Genomic DNA, 20,032 nt, shown 5'->3' with positions numbered 1-20,032 from the left:
TGTAGGATGGGCCTCAGAATTGCTCCTCTGAAGGACAGGCGGCTGCACACTTACTTATGCAACAACTCCCACATCCCACTGATGCAGAGGAAGTGTTACTACCTCTGCACTTCCAGGTTGCACTTGAGGTCACGTTGAATGACTTCCAGTTTGCAAGAAAGCCTTGGGGCAGAAAAGTGAAGAGACTTTGCAGTGACCTTCAACTAATGTATCATTGAGTGCATTGACAACAGCAGTGCTGACATCAGAAGTGAGTTGAAAGGATGGAGGTAAGGCAAGAAAAATGAAGGACGGAAAGGAGGAAAGAAAGAGCACATGCTACACCAGGCAGATCGGGAATTATTACCAGTTTCTTGCGTCAATCTGTTTTAGAGAGGTTAGTATATATCTTTCAAGTCAAAGAACTAATAAGCAGTGGTTATAACACGACAGTACTGAAAATGGATAATTATTGAAATTTTCCTACAGGTCTCTAATCAGGACTCTGTGCTAAGTTCTTTTTATGTATTAGCTCATTTAATCTTTAAGACAGTCTCTTGAGATAGTCATTATAATATCAGGTTTATAGAAAAAGAAACCTAGGTAGAGAAAATTGTGTAATATACTCCAAGTCACACGTTGGACATGCCAGAGTGGATCCCAAATTGAGGTCTTTCTGACTCCGCTACCCTGTGCAGCAGTGCCCCATGCCCAGCCACAACAAGTAAGCAAGGAAGGGAAGAAACATACACCAACATAAAGGAACACTTTCATTATTGAAATAAATGTTTATGTGAATGCTTTGAATTTCCTTCAGAGCATTTAAAATTTTAAAATAAAGAAGTCCTAATTTACCGAAGGTTCTATTTTATTCTCAGATAACATGAAAGAGTTGGACCATATTAGCTCTAAAGACCCTAAGAACTCTTAGATTATATAACACAAGCATTGAAAAAAATCAATGTAAGTGTGCTTTAAAATATTGTCCATATATAAGTGCATCTGAGAACACTTTATTTTTCTAGACAATAAAGTTTCAATGTGCATTTGAGTTTTCTAGGACCTGAGGGAAAACAAGTATCATTTGTAGAACCATAAATGTAAGTACAGATTTACAGCATGCAGCCTTTCAAGGACATTTGAGTATCTACTTTGGGTCAAATACCATGTAGTCATTAAAATATCAGTCATTGAAAACAAATGGGGACAGAAAGATCTCCAAAAGTTGATGGCAACAAACTGTATGCTACCAATGGTTTTTTTTTTTTTTCTGCAATAAGATGAAGATAGTATAGTTTGGGATTAGAAACAAAAAACAATCCACTTATAATTTGCAACTCAGTTTTTTTCCAAATCTTGAAGCTGGTTAAGGACTTGTCTAAGCATTCAAACGTCTGACATAAACCTGTACATCTGTGTGTGAACACACACACATATACACCTATAATTTGACAACTTCCTACTATGGTACTCTCTAAGGGGACAGCATAACCTGGTAGGAAGAGCAATGATTTGGGAATCTGGTTGATTTGGGAGTGAATCTCGTCTGAGCCATTTTCTAGCTGAGTGACAAGTCACCGCCATCCTGAGCCTGAGTGTTCCTGTCTTTTGAATGATTTGTTGTAACTGGAAATTTGTCAGCAGGGGTTGAAGTATATATAGTGCCTGATCTATGTACTCAACTAGAGGAATAATTATAATAACTACTATTCATTGAGCAGGTACTTTAGAAATCATTTAAAATATGAATTTTGAAGAACTACTTCCTTGAGAAATATAATTTTTTCAGCCCAAATCACAAAGTGAATTAGAGTTTTTAAACATTTTAAATTCACAAATGATTGTACATAATTAATAACCACTGATAAGATTTTTTTTTGATCTAATGAGTAATTCTCCCTGGGATCCAAAAGTTAATTTTAAAAAATTGGTACTCAAATTAAACTCATTTAAGTGTAAGAACTGTTTTTCTATTTTAGCACCTTCACCTCTGTTTTAATCAAATAAATATTTAAAAGTAAAGATCTTAGAAAGCTTACTCTCCTGAGCTATAAAATATAGCTCTTATACTTTTAATCTCTGAGATCAAAGACTAAAGTTAATTCTTGGAAAACCATAGATACTGAAACAGAATCATCTATATATACATCTATTTCACTTTACCTTAGACTGTTAAGTCTTATTATCAGAAATCAAATAATTGTATTGGATAAAAATTTGTCCAAGAAATGGATTTAAGTGATCTAATTTTCCCTTTAATATTTGTGATACAGTCATAGGATTTGCTGCTCTGTAATTCCTCATGTATTATGTTGTGATATTTTTGTTCTATTTTTTATTAATACTTATATTATCTTTTTAAAATATTTGTATTAAAATCTAGCTTATGTGCTGACATTTTTCCTTCCCAATAAGATTATAAAATTCTTGGTAAAAAGTGGTGGTGTGTCTTAACACTGCTCCTGGTGTAGCCCCTGAGGTCACGTAGTACATATTCTTTATGCACAGCAGGGGCACAGTGTAATACTTTATTTAGTGTCTGGCTGATTATTTCACTCGCCTCTACACTCATCTCCATCTCTTCATGCTGATTTGTTTCTCCTCTGCAACCCCTGTTCTCCAATCTGACCTCTCCATCATACTCTGTTTTATCAAATTCCCTCCTCATTTTAAATCAAATCAAGTCCTTCTGTTTACTTTCCACTTACACTACCGCCTGCAAATGTCTATCAGGTATACTTAAACCTAGATTATTTATGCTGGGGCCGTAATGCATTTCACAATACCTTATGCATCAAAGATGCTTCCCAGAGCAAACTCCTTCCCATTTTATTACATCTACTCAATTTCGCAAGCCCATAACTCCTCCCAGTTGTCATTTCTGCAGTAGTGCCAGGGAGAACGCTGACTGTATGAACATTTTACAGGATGCCTCTCTGTCCAGTCCATTTCTTAGTTGATCAGTTTATTTGCTTTTATTTTTTTTTTTGCTAGTCCCTGGTAATCATCACTCACTCCACATTCTCCCATACTTGAGAATTTCTACAGGTTCCTCCTCCTTTAATTTAAATTCAGTTCATTTCAGACAGGAGCGTCTCTTCATGGACATTTTAATAAGCTGTTTCATGTGCCAAAAAAATGTTTTGAAACATAAGCAGGCAGCATCTCTAACATTAATAGAATGCAGAATTTGTTGCTGGTTTATCTGTACCTAAGTAATGGGCAAAGATTACAAACGTAGATTGTAGCTAACCTGTTAGTATCATATTAACCTCATAGTGACAATCATTAACAGTGTAACTCTCAACACATCCCTGGTCCTCACTAGACCTCAGTTTCCTTGTATATACATAAAGGAATTGAGGAGGGGCTGGAGGACCTGACATCCTTATTTGTAGGCACTACCCAAACAGTGTCTGCCTTGTCAGTTGCATGACGTAAAACATGTTTAGTTCCCTCTACCAGCAATCTGTTTAGTACAAAATTATGCAATGGTGAGAGAAGAGACTATTAACTTCTGACTGGAAGAATCAGAACATAGAGCAATGGATGGTTTTGGATGGGTGTTCTAGTATTTCAGAGTTTCATTTCAAAGGAGGTATCTCAAGCCCAGAGTCACGGTATATCCTCTTCCTGAGACAGCTGTAAGACAGGCAGTGAGAGCTGACAGGGGGGACCTGCTCCTAAGACCCAGCTGCCAAATCCACATCTTTGTACCATACTCTGGCCCACGAGCAGGCCTGAGCATCTGTTTTCCTGCTATTGACAGGCGCCACGCATACTTGATTGAAAAGTAAATCAAGATTGTCTCTAAAATAAACTTTCTTCAAATCTAAAAAACTTACAACATGAACTCCAGCACTATACATGGGGGTGGGGATTACCATTAGCTATTTAAAATTATTTTTGTGCAGAGAAATTTGGGATAGATGGTCACTGCCTGAGTCCTATCTCTTTCCATTTTCGCCCACTGGAACATACCCGTGGGCTTCCCAAGAAGCAATCTCAAATAGAGGGACTTTAGGACTAATCAGATTTGGTAGGAACAATCTACTTTCTTGTTCATATCTGGAGGGACAAAAAAAAAAAAATCAGACCTAAATGTACTGATCTAGAATTAAATAGTTTACGCATTTGCAGTATAAATAATGGCACCTTGTTAGTGATCTATGTGACACACTTAACCATGCTATTTTTCTAACGTGCATTAGTGAATTCACCTTGCTTTTGGGGAAAGCTGTTAACCACAAAGGCTGGTTGGAGAGGATTTCTACTTTGATGCAACTTTATTAAAAAGGCTTGAATTTAGACATATCTAGAGAGTGCCACCTTGTGGACAAAAGGCAGTAGAGGTAGGTGAGGAAAGCTCACACACGCATGTAAATCTGTACTATTCGTACCCGCTTGCTGTCTTTACAGTAACCTGAACAATCCCAATATTTCTTCAGTCATACACAGAAATCACAATCTAAGAGAAAGTGGTGCAGACTGACCTAAAGATTACAGAGAAACCATGTATTTCCCTGTTTCACTATCATTATGTAAGGGAAAATATAGGGCATTTTGTAAAAGAGGGAACATGTCTACATTTATATAAAATGGCACTTTGGTAGCATTCGTAAAATACAGAGACGAAAAAGTCAGAAAATCTTATTTAAGGTAGAAATACTAGATCTACCTTCCACTTTCACGTTTTGGTTAGTGAGCCACCAGCCCAGCCCCGACCCCCTGTAATTGTTCATTCTCAGGTACATCGATTCTAAAACTCTGTGTTCACATTGAATTAATCTAATTGAAGAAAAAAGTGTGGTTATGGAAAAAAGAACACAACACTGTAAAGGGCTTCCAATGGTGGCAACCTCTCATTCAAACATCATGTTAACACTATGCAGCTTTAAATGCCAAAAAGAAACACAGTTCAATTCTGGAGAGTACCTGGTTTGATCTAGAGTTTTATAATCTGCCAACACTGCCCTGTCTTTGCTTCTAGGATGATAAACTGGGAAGAGATCAAATAAAACCAAATCTTTCCAAATAAATATTAGCATTATTGCTGATATCTGTAGCTGTTTATATTTGTCTCATTTGTCTCTCTTAAGTTTACCTCTTAATATCCGACTGCTTTGACCTCTTCAGAAGCAAGAATTTGGACACAAGGGCTTCTGAGAAATTATCATAAAGAAATCAATTTCTGCCTAGTTTACCAACTATTTCCTGAATTCTGATTAAAAGGATTGTGAATAAGTCAGCTGAACTCCATTCCAACCTCAGATAAAAATATCTGGAGAGGGATTAGGCTAATTTGTCTCAAAAAAAAAATGCTGTCTTAGTTCTTGGTCTTTGAAATGTCCACACTTGTGTCCTCTCCTGCCAGACACCCTAATGCTGAACCATTGTCCATCCACGTCTCTACCTGTCCTGGCTGCCTCCCAGAGGTACCCGTCACAAGGAAAAGAGCTAGAGAAGGGGGTTTCATTAGGAAGCACTCTCCAATGACCTTGCTGGTTCCCCTTTGTTTCTCCCCATCTTTCCATGAAGTCACCCTTGACTTTCAGCACCCATCAATCTCCCTCTCCCTTCCCTTCAATCTCTATAAATGTTCACCACACAATTAAACTCTCAATTATATAAGGTTGTGTTTCATCCTCGAATTGCTTTACAAGCATTCATCTCGATTCCTCACTACATGGTGAGCAAGTTGGTAACAGGGATGATGTATTTTCTTTTCTCTAAGTCCTGCAAAGCATCTGTCACAGGGCTGAACACAGAGAGAGCTCCCTAAGTATTTTACAATAGAACGAATGTGGAGTGTGGCCGGGTGTTGGCCTTAACCTGTTTAATATTTGAGAAAGTGGCTTAGAAGACCTGGAAGAAATGGTTTTCAAGTTTGCAAATAACTCTAGGTTAGGAACGAGAGCTCAGTCTAGTCCGGGAGACAGAGATGCATTTAATTAAATTACCATGCAGAGTCAAATATTAGAGAGATGAAAAAAAAATACTGTGGGGAAATTTAGGATGGAAGAACTTTCTGCCTGGGATGAATCAGTAAATAGGGAGAGAGGACATTTGAGCTGAGAGAGAAGGGCATTCTGAACATAGGTGGCATGTGCAAAGTAACAGAAGAGACAATGATCCAGAATTATTTGAAGAATATTGTATTCAACAGATGATAGAAACGTATGAAGGTAGGTGGGCTGTGAATACGCTACTGCAGGTGAGGTGAATTAAATGCACATCGCAAAGAAGCTTATTTATCCTGCAAAATGGCTAGAATTCAACCCATGGATTCTGTACATTTCAGTCTTCCTCTCATTTCTATTTCCTGTGCCACCACTCTAAAGTTCCTCTTTCTGTCTTGAATGAAATATTGAAATGACCATCTAATGTGTCTCCCCACCCCTAGACTTTTTCTATACAAATCATATCTCTACTCAGTTGAATAATATCAAGCCACTTGTGGATTTCCAGTTCCTACTGAACTGAGAAGAGCCTCTCTGGCGGTTAGTGCTCCCTGCAGTAGGGCGATGAGCTGAATCCCCTGCATCAACTACACCACTCCTTACGAGACAGTCAAATCCAATTTCCCCTGGCTCCCAAGACAATTTCCATTTTGGGAAATTATTCATGCTTTCCAATTACTCAAGCTTTTCGTTTTTGCTTCAAGTGCCTTACAATCTGCTTACCAAATTCTACCTCCTTCAAGTCCCACCTTGAGTGGTAAATCCTCCATGAATTATCCTCAGAAACCCACTAAATCAGATGACTCCTACCTCCTTTGAATCTCACAAGCCTTCATTTATGAGTATGACAACTTGACATACATCTTCTGTCGTAGGTAATAGTTATTTGTGTTCTTGTCATTACCTTATCTATCTCACCTTGTTCTCTCCTTGAAGGAAAAGAGGTGGATTATAGCCATCTTTGCAGACCCTAAAGCAGTTGGCACAGGACCTTGCTGATGCCAATTTTCAGCATTGTACAATTCTGTCTGTCTGTTTTTTGCTCTTGGCTCACGGTGTGATGTGCACTGGGCTGGCACTAAGGACATATTGCAGGATCCGACACTACATCCTCCATGGAGCCCACAGTCTAAAGAGAGCTTGTCATTTACACACATAATGAGGTGAAAAAATACACCGAGGAGGCTGATGGAATTGCTAAGTGTGAGTTCCTGATGGAAGTAGCAGGAAGTCCTCATATCTTTCATTCTGATGGAAAAAAAAGATGGATGCGGATATACTCCTCATCTCGCGCCCAGCCTCGCTAAAGCTAATCATCACGGCGCTGTTGCTGTTGCTGGTAGCGCTACTGGGAATGGTACTCATGCCACATTTACCCTATTCGTGGTATCATAATTCATTTCACACTTAGCATCTATTTGTTGAGTGTTGCCATTATGCACTAAGCTAAGCAATTGATATGTTACCTTTTTTAAAACTCTGTGGTGCCCCCAAGACTCAGGTCTAGTGAACATTTCCTATTTGGTTGCTTATTTTTCTTTTTCGGGGGAAACATCCCCTTCCCTATTCCATGAGGTTCTTGGGGGGCTGCCAATCAAAGGAAGTTGCTCCCCTTGAGACAGGGACAGGCATGAGACCCAGACTAGAGCATCCAGATTCTGTCTCCCAGAAATCGGAATACCATCCGCCGAGAGATGGAGGATAGTTGGAGCCAAGTCATCTGTTCAGAAATCCCCGGCCCTGCTGTGGCTCTTCGCTCTTTCCAACCATGTTCAGCCGCTTATTCTTCCTTTGATTCTGTGAGCTACAGTACTCTTATCTTTTACTGCATCCTTTCAATAAAATTATTTTTGTAAAAGTAAGTCACTTTGATTCTGCTTCTTGCATTCAAAGCACTACTACTGAGGTTCACAGATAAAGCCATGATGACAAAATGTGGAGAGAACCACACAGAAACTCACCCAACTAGTAATTAGGATTTAAATACACCCAGAGAGATTCACTTGAGATTTCTGCCACTTGGGCTGAACTTGCAGTGAGGAGCAGTCCATCAAGGATGTGTGGAAGCTCAAGCTATTACTCTCGGAGGCAAATTTTCCCTCCATGTGTTTGCCTTGTAAAGAAACAGTGCTTAGCTTCCTGCTTGAAACTCTATTTCCATAGGATTACACATACCGTTTTGTGCTATAATGATCTCTGGTGAAACAGACTATGTCTCAACATGTTTGCCTTTTATGTGTATATAGTTCACATATCAGGTCCTTTCTAAAATGTCCACATAGAGGGCTTGGCACAGGCAGAAGCTTCCCATGCCTCAGTAGGAGGCTTGTTTAAAATACACAGTTCTTGCTTACAACAGAGAAGGCAGGCTCACACCTTCTCTCTTTCTCACTCATTTCCCTCTTGGCAATAGCAAAGTCCATGTTCCTCCACGAGGCTCTGCATACGTTCCCACTAGTCTCCGTGATTTTCCTCCATAAAACTGTTAACTAGAGTCAGAAACTAAAGCAGATGAATTGGACCTGAGGGAATGTCATACAGTGAGCTGTGGTCCCAGACAACCTCATTACTTTAATTACCTAAAATATATATATATAAATAGTTTGCCACGGTAGGAATCTCATTCCTCAGCCTGCACGACATTAGTGGCTGGAAACAATGGTTCCAAATCATCCTATTTATAGATTGCTCAAATTTTTTTTTTCCCTGGGAAGTAGTCCCAATAACTTTCATGTGCATCGAAAATATGTCCTTGAACAAGGCTGAGGGGCTGGTTTTAGACACCTAAGGTATTAGGATAGGAAATGGGAATGTGTATTTATTACAAGCCTACTATGCACCATTCTTCCATGCAGTGAGTAGTTACTATGTAGCTACTTTGTACCAGACAGGCTTCTATGCACCAGGAATACAACAGTGGAAAGACAGCCCAAGTCCTTGCTCTCCTGATGCCTATGTTTTAGCTGCGGTTGGAGGAACAAGAGAAAACAATAAACAAATACGTGGACATACTTTATCTAGATCTTTAAAGAGAGAAATGTGAAGATCTGGGGTGGGCAAGACTCTTCCAGGGAGTTAAGGGATTGTGAAAATGCCCCCAAGTGGGAGGCAAGCAGGGCAGGGTGGATACAGCTCAGTGGTACAGTGCTTAGCCATATGCTGGGTCCTGGGTTCAATTCCCAGTACCTCAACTAAAAAATAAATAAATAAGCCTAATTACCTCCCCCTGACAACAAAAACAAACAAAAAATCAAAGCGGTAGGCATCTTGGAGTGTTTGAAGATGGCAAATAAGGTGGACTGAGCAGAACTAGCATATATTTGACAGCTCAGCTCTGCTGCTTACCAGCTGTGTGAACTTAGAAGAGTCACTTCACGTCACTCACTTTGTGTTTCTCCATCACTATATTGGGTTAATAATGCTCCCCTTACAAGGTTTGTTAAAGTTAAATTGCAGAATATAGATTGGCAATTTAATGCTTGGCAAATATAAAGATCAAAATAAATGATGTTAGCTGTCTGCTATTAATTTGTAATATCTTCCCTTATCTTCAATGGGAAGATACTATACTCCAAAGTAAATCATTAGTCACTACATGTGTTATTTCATTTTCCTGAGATGCCATCCTTCATTCTGAATGCTATACAAAAACGTTTGTACCATTACCCTGTCATCCCTTCTATCAGCCTGCTCTAAAGCTCCAGCATTCTTGATGTCTCTTAAATGACATACTTTCGACCATGTCAGTTAATTATATATATAAATGTGTGTGTGTATCACATATCTCAACTTAAATTTATATTGTCTTCACCAGCATTCAGATACATGAGGGCAGACTTCAAGGTTTTGTAGGCTTGGTGCTCCCAAGATGTTTTGTCATGGGACTACATCAGAGAAGTCATGCCCATTCCAGGTAAATAGCTGCATTTTAATATAGAAAACTAGTTAACAAGATATGGGAGGAGCTGACACACAGAACAGTAGGAAACTCAGAAATTAACAAATGCAAGATCACCATCACCCTTAGGCTATAGGGATAAAGGGAGGAAATGGAATTGCTAAAACTGAAGAGCTTGCCTATCTGATGAGAGGCGGGGCCAAAGAGAGTCAAGATGTCCAGCAAGGGTGGGACACAGCCCTATTAGGAACAATGCCAAAAAATACCCAAAGAGAAAAAAAAATCCCGGCTCTCCTTTTCTCCCTCCCTCCAAGCTCTTGAAAGTGTTGACCGTTGGGTAAACCCAGCTGGGGCCCAGAGGGAAAGGGAGTTTGGCAAATACAGTCTGCAGAGGTCAACTGTTTGTAACAGGCGGTGGAGCAGGGGATGGGCAGGGAATGCATCTGAGCCCGAACAAGCCAGGTGAACAGCATGGCAACAGACACCAGGGCTGCCACACCATACGCTGCACATCACAACCTGACTACTCGGCTGTGGCATTTATGCAGCTCACACAGGCGCCTGGGGAGGTGAATAGATGCCGAGGAAACAATTCGTCCTCAAACAAGAGTCAGATATTCATTCCTGCCTGAGGGGAGGGACACTTTGTGAGGACTGCACCTAGCTAGTCGCTCAGCTTCTCCATCCAGCCTGAGCTTGGCCCGAGGATATAAGCTTGAGCAGCCAGCAAACCAAAACTAAAACAGCTGGTTAGTTAAAATCTGGAATGTATAAGGGATTGCAAACAGCACTGCTGTAAGTTATAATTCCATAGTCTGACACAAAGGTACATTCAAGAGTTTATTCCTATGTTAGCAGAAATAAAAGCAATTTTTAGTGTAATAAGTACTAACCAGTCTTGAAGTCACAGAAATGACTGCTTTCTAAAGATATCTTAACACTCCGGACCTTGACCCAGACACCCCATTACAGCAGCAGCAGCACAAGCAATTTTATTAGGTTCCAGCTCGAATGCCCACCTCACTACGTGAACCAGAACCTGAATATCAGATTGCCACACTGAACAGAACCAAGATGGAACAAAAGACAGAAATATTAAGGAAGCTGGTGAGATTACTCATGAGCCCACGACAATACATATTATTATAAATGTTAATATGCCTACATGTATGCTATATAAATATACATTTTATACAATAATCTTTCATTGCATTTAAGATACTATTGCTTCGAATTCACATCCCAATTTCAGAGATGCTAACATAAGGAACAAGGCATCTAAGAATTATTGAGACACAGGTCCCATAATTATACATATAATTATAATAATACATGATCACTATTGAGAAGTTATTTTATATCAGGTGCTACTCTAGGTGCTTTTAGACTAATTGATTCTTCTAAAAAAAAATCTAGGGGGAGAGGGTAGGTGCTTTGTACGTTTTCATTTTGTAGATAATGAAATTGAGATTAACTTGTCCAAGGTTACAAAACCATCACGTGGTGCAGGCTGGATGCAAACTCCAAACTCATGCTCACATCCCTGTGTTTACTGTGCGTCCACGTGGGGCACTTCTCGAGAAGGTCCAAAAACTGTTAGGGCTGGGAGAGACTTGAAAGAGAGGATAACCTTCTCCTTTGAAAACAGTAGGTAGGAGACAGAGCCACTTGGGCTTTATGTTTTGCTGTAAACTGATAGATAACGTTCATTGTGCATGAACACCCCCCCCATACACACACAATGATGTGGCATAAGGAAAGCAGGTGTATAATTATAATGTCTGCATTCTGCTGGTAGGCTTGGACTGCCTATCCCTCATCACTATATACCCCAAAGCACTTAACAGTGACCTGCATTTGAGTAAAAATTAAACGTCTTCTCAGTGAGTGAATAAATGCAAAAAAAACTAAGCTGTTTTTGGGGGGGGGGGGCGGGGGTGTTACCAGTACAGTGATGCTGGGCACAGAGGATCTCAGACACTGCTCCTAGCTGGATCAGAACCTAGATCATCAATGCCACAAAGGGATAAGCAGACGGAGATGACAAGTGGAAGGAGAGATCTTTTTTTTAATTATATTGGGGTCCTTGCAAAAGGGGGGCTGTCTCATACATTTTTCACTAGCTCAAATGATAAAATATTGATTCAGAATTCACAATTAATCCTTATAAGCAGACCAGGTTTTTAATAATTCAGTCACATCTCTCCGTGGTCTTGTTGGCTCCCTCCCCATGGCTGAGCAGAAACTGCTTGTTGAAAAGACGGACAGTTTTTACCCACGAGCATCAGCTCAAATTCCTGTAATTACACATCATGGTAAATATTAATTCTTTCTAAGTGCTTAGCTTCAGTCCCAAAACACTTTCTAAAGGAGAAACATAGTCCATTCTTTTCCTTCCATGGCCACTTGAAACCTGTTTTCTTTCGTATGTTCTATTGGATGTATTCTTGTTTTGACTTCCAATTAGTTCTGAAGCCCCTTGAGTTACAAAATACACTATAGCTTTGAGGCTGTACATACAAAATGACATGTGGATAGCCTCTTAAAGGGCTGCATATGGGGTAAATGGAAACATGAATCTCTGTCTCTGTCATCAGCCTGCTTGGAGAATGAAGCCAACTAGGGAGCCATACAGTCTCCTTATTTGGAAAATGTAGGACCCCTTAAGGCCTCTTTTGACTTAAATACCTCAGTTGAACTTCAGTCCCATTATTCTTTGAGTTCAGGAGCTATGGTTCAATACTGCAGAGTGCACAAAGTAAGAGAGACAGTATCTTAATCAATAAAAACAATTTCTTATTTCAGTAGAGAAGATGCCAGCTGTGGGGTCCCTCAATTCCTAAAGACTTGAGGGTGTATGTGATCTGGTGTTTGGTCTGCCTCAAAAGTAAACAAATTCCCGTCTAAGCTATATGCTCAGTAGATTCTGATGATACAATCCAGTCATTTCAAACATGTACATGTTACATTTTTCTTTTGTTTTTGTATCTACATGTCTTTGGCAGTCATCTTGGGTTCACAGGGTAAGAACACAGACCATCATATAATCTTGGATGTTTACAATCTCCATGCTAGTGTGTCAACTGCATAGATGTGGTTTCAGAAGGAAGGAGAGATTCAAATTTCCAATGAGGTTTTCAGACACAGGAGTTTAAAAAGTATTTTAGATCAAACAGTCTCCTCTGGCTCTGTCTCCTAACCTTCTCTAAACTTATGCAGTTTCTTCTCTTCTTTCCCTTAATAATATCTGTTCCCATTCTTTGGTTCTATTTTCCTACTCTGATGACAAACCTCAGTACCAAGTGATAAGGAAAGATTGCCAGGCTGGGAAACAAACTTGGTCCTTCTTTAGCTACCAGAAAGCTTAGCACCAAGTGGAGGTTTAACTTTAACAACAACATACTCTTACAGGATGACAATCTACATTTACTTTTTGCTTTGTTCTGATCCATTAAATTCATCAATGGGTCTGACTTTTTGGGTCTTCTTTTCTTATATAAATATGCAAATATGTATCTGTCTTGCTATAAGTTACATCAAATCCTTTGTGAGGGGAAAAAAGTTTAATATGCACTTGGAGCCATTTCCTTAGGTAAACTATTTCTTTAAGTGATACACTTACAGAGAAGTCAACTGGGAAAGGTTTCAGAGACAGTAATTATGTGTATCAACTTCCTGGATAAATAACAATGTTTTTAAACAATCACCTTGAAATATGTCACATTTAAAACACGAGGGAACTTTCCATCTACGTGTGACACGAGAAAGTATTACTATTATCCAATTACTCATGCAAAAATTGAAAAACGATGACTTCAGCCTGGGTCGGGGTGGGCTAGTTAGTCATTCAAGCAGAACTGGAGGCTAGGTTTTTAACTCTTGGTCTTGTATTTGTTCCCCAGTTCAGCTCTTTCCCAAATTATGTTGCACTAGAGATACTGTTCTGTCATATAGCAATTATGTTTCGTACTATATCTCCCTCTTGGGGAGGTATTACCAGAAATAAACTGCCTTAGAATCATGTATCCCAGATTTCTCATGAATTCTATCCCATGTCTACCCAACAAGAACCACCCCCCAAACTCCAGAATACCTAGTAATATCCTGCAGGGGTATTAGTGCGCTGGGAATCTAACTGGAGGAAGTCACCTTAGACCATCATCAGAGCACAACAGGGTGGTAGTTCTAGTCCTGACAGTCCTCCAGGCACCTGCCTCCTAGACCTGAATTCATGCGTCTGACTTCTGTAATATACAAGCTGGGTCAACTCATTCTGGTATATTATTTACATTCTCAAAGCCTGCTTCTTTCATAATAGAAAGAGGGTAATAAAGATCTTTTGTGCTGGTTTTAAAAACTAACTGAAAGAATATGCAGATGACACCTAAATAATAATGCAATCAGTAATTACTGTTGCTAATATGGCTTGTACTATCATCATTTCCATCTGCTGCCGGCCTCTCATGATACAAGGACATGCTTATGTAGGGACTGACTGCTGCCTTCTGCTGGAATTGTTAAGAGTCTATTTTTACCTCCTATGACAAACGAAGGTCATTGATCTTTTCACAAAACCTCTCAAATTCTTGTCAACCCTTTACTCAATACTGGCCCTCTCAGCAGTGGTTACACTGGCCTTGCAAATAGTAAAAAGATGGGTAATTAGCCATTCTCTCAAGTCATCCAGACCATCATACCAGTCTCTTTAAAGCGGGGTGATAAAATTTGTAATTTTTATGAGGCTTACCCTGCAGGTGCTAACGATAAAATATGCCACAGAAAGGCGGTGGGTAACAGAAAGAAAGGCTCCCTGAGTTTTAAAACATGACCCTAACAAATCCAGCTCAGTCCCACCAGCCATGTTCCATGCTTCAGAATCCAAGAGAATGGGTACCTGTGACTACAAATACATCCATAGCAAAGTCTCCTTTTCCCTCCTTCTCCCCTCTCCCCTATTTATGGGCTTATGTATCATCGAGGTGTATCGCTCCATATTGGGTAAAACGGAGTATATCTAAGGAGTTAACTGTGAAAGTCATTTTTCTCCTATTAATAGAATCCATCATCAGCTCAAATAAGTTTTCGTGAGTGTGGGATAAAGAAAGCTGAGGCTTAAGACCCCTTATTTGAATGGCCCTGTTATTTTCACTTTTGACATCACAAACCTTTTTTTGGCCCAAAGTAGATTTTTTTTTCCACTTCTCTGCTTATAATTTGTCAACAATCACCAGCTTAATTTGTCCTACTTCCTCTCTCCATATCATCTGGGGATTTAAACTTGCCCTATTGATTCTCTATCATGCAAATCCTTCCTATAAACTAATCTATTCATTCAGGAAGTATCAGCAGTTATTAGTAAGCAGAACACACTGGCAAAGTTAAATACTGCAGATGAGTTAGAAAAAGAAGTGACTAATGCACTAATCCAAATTCTTCTCTATTGGCGGAAAAAAAAATTGTTTTTCTTACCTTTTCTTCTGATAACAGTTGTGTAGGTGTGTACGCGTCTAACGGAGGATTAAAATGCTGGTGACTTCCTTTTAAAACGCATTGTGACTTGGAGCCTAGTAACAAAGATTTTCATGGTTTCAGACTTTTTTTGAATTGACAAAACAAATATCTCTACTGCAGTTTTCTTTTCAACTATAAAGAGTCTCTGAAGCTGAGTCCCTTTTGTGTAGGCTAACACAAAGGAGCGCTACATAATTTCTGAAAACAAAAACTTACAAAATGCCCCGAAGACTAACCCAACCCACAGAAAAATTCATCCGCTTGTGAAGACACTGTCTTTCTAGGAGAAACTGGCTTCTCCTCTTGCTCTTGAGTTGGCTTTTAACTCCTGCGTCCTGATTGCTCAAGACAAGGATTCACAACTGCCTACATTAGAAACACCTGGCTTTTCCCCAGCTTAATTCAAAATCAGGATCTAGTCTGGAAACTTGTTGTTCAAAGCGAGGTTTGTGAACCAGGGGCACTGGCATCAGTTAAAGAGAATTTATCAGAAATGCAAAATCCCAAGCCCCACCTCAGATCTACCGAATCAGACCCTGCATTTCGGCAAGACTTCCAATGGTCTGTGCACACATTTAAACAAACAGATGCCTGAGTCTCTTCATCAGAGATTCTGTTTAATCTGCTCTGAGATGGGGCCTGGGCAGCAGTTCTCAAAGTGTGGTCTCTGGGTTAACATTAACATCATCACCTGGGGAAGCCTTAAAAATACAAATTACTGGGCCCCATTCCTACTGAATCAGAAACACTGGGCGTGGGGCCTACTAATCTGTGTTGTAACAAGTATTACAGGTGATTCTAATGCAAGCTAAAGACCAAAAACCCTTGCTCAGGAAGAGATAGCAAACTTATCAGTATATTCACAGTTTATTTCCCACATACTACAGGTAAAAAATGAGCTTATAGCCTCGACCTACATACTCAGAACATTATGCATACATGAGATTAAAAATGGTGCACTTCACTGAAGCTTTCTCTTGCCTAAATATGAACCAAGATGAATGTAATTCAAGATAGGCCAACTTGTAGCCAAAGTGAGTGAAGCCAAATTGAAAAATGAAACTGTATTCCTGGTGACAGGGGTGTATGAACTTAACCATTCCTGAAACCTGCCCTATTACGTAAGCAAGTGAGTTCCATTACAGGTGAACTGGTTTGAGATGGATTACATCTTGTTTGAAACATAGAAAATTCTGGTGTTAAGGCATTTTCCACATCCAGTGGAAACATTAAAGAGGACAATACCTCTGATGAGGTTGTACAACCTATAGTTTCAAACCTCCAGTGATCAGAAATTCACCTCCTTCAGTGAAAATTCTTCCCTCTTAGAACCAATTATTAGAAATGCCCTTCCTCTATTGAACTGAACTCTGAAAAAGTTATATTTTACAATCCAAAATGTTTAATTTCCTCTACCATGTATGAAACAACCCTTTAACATTTGAAGATATGTCTGCTGCTCCCCACAAGTCTTCTCTTCTTTGAATAAATATCCTGATTTCCTTTCCATCATAATACAATTTTGAGCGCCCTTACCCATCCTAATTGCTTGAGCCTGGGGACTTAAGAGTTTTATAAATTTCTCTTAAACAGTGCTTTACAAATAGTTTTGTGTTACAAGTATGATCTGACCCATGCAGAGAACATGCCAAATATTCTTGGAATATTAAATTGAACTATGCATAATATAAGTTTCTTCTTTATGTTGCTGCCAAACAATATTTGTGATTCAGTGATTCTCAAATAGGTAGGAGAGAGGTTCCCAAAATCTTCTGGGGAAACTTTTTTTTTTCCTCCAATTTTACACAATTTTCTCACCCCTCACATTTACTATCATTTGATTGAAAACCAAAGAAGTTTCAAACTGTTCTATAACCAAGATCTGACACTATCACTCTTCTGGTCTAATTGCTTCATTGATTCCTTCACTCTGTAGTTATTTGCAACTTCTTAGCATGTTAATTCAAACTTCTCTACTTATTCTTAGTTATTTAACTTTACTAAAGTTTAGTTTCTGCTTTTATAGGTGGATAATAACGCCCTTATCTTAGGATGGTGCAAAGATTAAATGAGATGTATTATTTGTAATATACATAAACACAATTTCGGTATCTGCATATATTCAGCACTCAATAAATCTCAGCTTAAAAATAATAGCATACAGGGCTTTCATGAACTCATTTTTATGTACCTTCCCAACTTCATGTGCTTTCAGCCCTTGTATCCTAAATTCCAAACATTCTCAATGATGTATAATTTCTGTAACATGCAGATTATTCTAAAATGCCTCAGTTTCCAGCCAAATACAACACCAAAGTCCTTTTTTTTTTAGCATATATTTCTATTCTACAACATAACCCTGTTATGCACTTGTCCTATAGTTTCTGTAGACCAAAAGATAGTACGTTACAAGGATCAAAATTCAATTTCACCTCTTCAGATTAGATCCATGATTTCAACATTTAATTTGTATTATTTTTAATTTTTCCCAACTCTGTAATGTATTAATTACATATTCTCCGCCATCATTCTTTAAGCCCTAAATAGGTAGAACACTGAGGGGATAAAGTTTCTGATAATAAGAAGCTTACACTCTAAGAAAGATGGAATTCAATTCAAGAATAATGGCAAAATAAAACACTAACAAGTTAGAACTTCTGTATGATAGAGTAAATATATGACTCTGATTATATATGTACTGAATGGAAATCTGAATAAATGAATTATCAGAGTAGGAAAATCTTGAAAGATAACTTGGAGAAAACTATTTTGGGGATGGAATTTCAAGTCCCCACTCGATAAGGACTGATGAACAAGAGAGGAGAAGAGAGAATTACTGTGAGGAGCTGTGTGTGAGAATGGCCGGAGGCAGGGATGAGCAGGCTCTGCATTACTTAATGAAAGTTGATATAAGTCTCCCAAGCTTTATTTTCCCAAGGTAAGTAAATACTTCCATTTGGATTCTCTACCTGTGTTTACCTAAACTTATCAGTAGTTGCCAGAGATTCACGGGTAAAGCCTTAGTGCGTGCTAACTATTTTAGAGATGTCTGGTCTGGAACAATACGTCACTGGTCCACACTTCAGAATTTGCATACCAAAGAAAAATACTGCCAATGTGGGAAAATGTTTTATCTAAATCCTTGGAGATGGAAAAAGGAGAGAATTAAAAGTATGATTAACAAAGACATTTTCATGTTTTGCTCTTTTGATTAATCTTCTCTGTATTGTATGAATACCCACAATATGCAATGTACCATCTGGAAAAATAAACACAGGAAAGCTGCAGGGCTAATGTTTTATAAATCTCTTGATTCCAACATTCTCTGGTCTCTGAAGAGTTATAAAATAGATACAGAACCAGCGTACTGTCTTGTCTTTTCCAACTTTCTGACTCATGTTAACTAGTTTCTGTTATAAAACTTGGACTATATCTGCAATTGCTCAAAACATCTAGATTGGAATATTTTAAGCAATCACTTTTAATATGGTATAATAATTGTTGTAAATATTTTTATAGTCAACTTTTTTTTCTCATGAAAAAATTATACTCGGTAACTAATTTATGCAAAGCTCTGCTAATCACCACTGGAAGTTTATAATGCATTAAGGGTACAAAAACGTGTACACCATTATTAAAACTGCATGACAATGTTGGATAAGACACAATAAAATTCCATTGGTGATCACTGTCAATAAGGAAATCATTGGAAAAGGGGTGAAATTTGAACTATGACTGGGTAGAAAAAATAGCATGATTTTGTTGGGAAGGACTTGCCAGGAGGTGAAAATGGCAGGAGGAAGGTGAAATCTTAACCATGAAATTTTTTCATGGATCCCTCAGAAAACAAACTTGATTAAGCTAGGTAGGATCTGAAATATCAACCCAGTCAAAACTGCTAAAAGACCAGCTATCTTTCGGTTTTGCATTTAGAGGGAAAGTTTTGTTTGGCAGGGCACTTTGTCTGGTTTGAATAATATTGATCTTTAAGTAGCAGAAATTTGTGGGGGGTTTTTGCCTTGCTCCCATAAACTATCTACGCCAATTATACTATAAAATTGTGTTGTGTATAAATATCTAAGAAAAAATAAATTAAAAAGTATATTACTTACAGTAGTGAAATCTTTGCTTAAGAATAGAAAAAACAAGGAGAGCGATTATTAAATATTAAAATGTCTGATAACTCATGACAAAGATTTCACTCGGCTTCCTCTGTTATTACAAAACCATTTTAGACTGAGACATAATACTGAGCACAGCTATCTGCTCTTAATTTAGACAGTAATTCCTTGAGATAGAGCTGAGGGAAAGCACAATTCCCAACTCAGATTTTTTTTCCCCCAAACTAAACGTGGACAGATCTACTGACAAACTATCTATCAAGCTTTTAAAATAAATTATATCAGTTAATGAATGTATAAGAATACATTGATCAGAAGGCTCTACATTGGTAAGGCATAATAAAAGGTGTGATAACAGGATAGTCTTTTAGGAAGCTGGTTCTGTATGAGTGAGAAATCTCTTTTTTTTTTTTTTTTTTTCAAGTTTTGGGTATTCAGATTATACCTAGAATCTGACACTGGGATGGTAACAAAGAGAAGTTGAAATATATATATAATATATATATATGTAATATTAAGTGATGTTTTATGTAGTTTTCCTTTTCTGGTCTTCATTCTTATTT

General features: G+C 38.4%; 1 long non-coding RNA gene across 1 annotated transcript in view; it reads right to left on the bottom strand.

Moving 5' to 3' along the window:
- LOC116667022 overlaps positions 1–20,032 on the bottom strand; it is a 429,450-nt gene that overhangs the window by 120,144 nt on the left and 289,274 nt on the right. The window contains exon 3 of the long non-coding RNA XR_004323799.1: positions 15,307–15,401. This is a non-coding gene — a long non-coding RNA (uncharacterized LOC116667022). The remainder of the gene's footprint in view (positions 1–15,306; positions 15,402–20,032) is intronic.

This window comes from Camelus ferus, chromosome 11, assembly GCF_009834535.1.
Source record: "Camelus ferus isolate YT-003-E chromosome 11, BCGSAC_Cfer_1.0, whole genome shotgun sequence".
Classification (NCBI taxonomy): domain Eukaryota; kingdom Metazoa; phylum Chordata; class Mammalia; order Artiodactyla; family Camelidae; genus Camelus; species Camelus ferus.
This window is presented reverse-complemented; position numbering and strand designations above follow the sequence as displayed.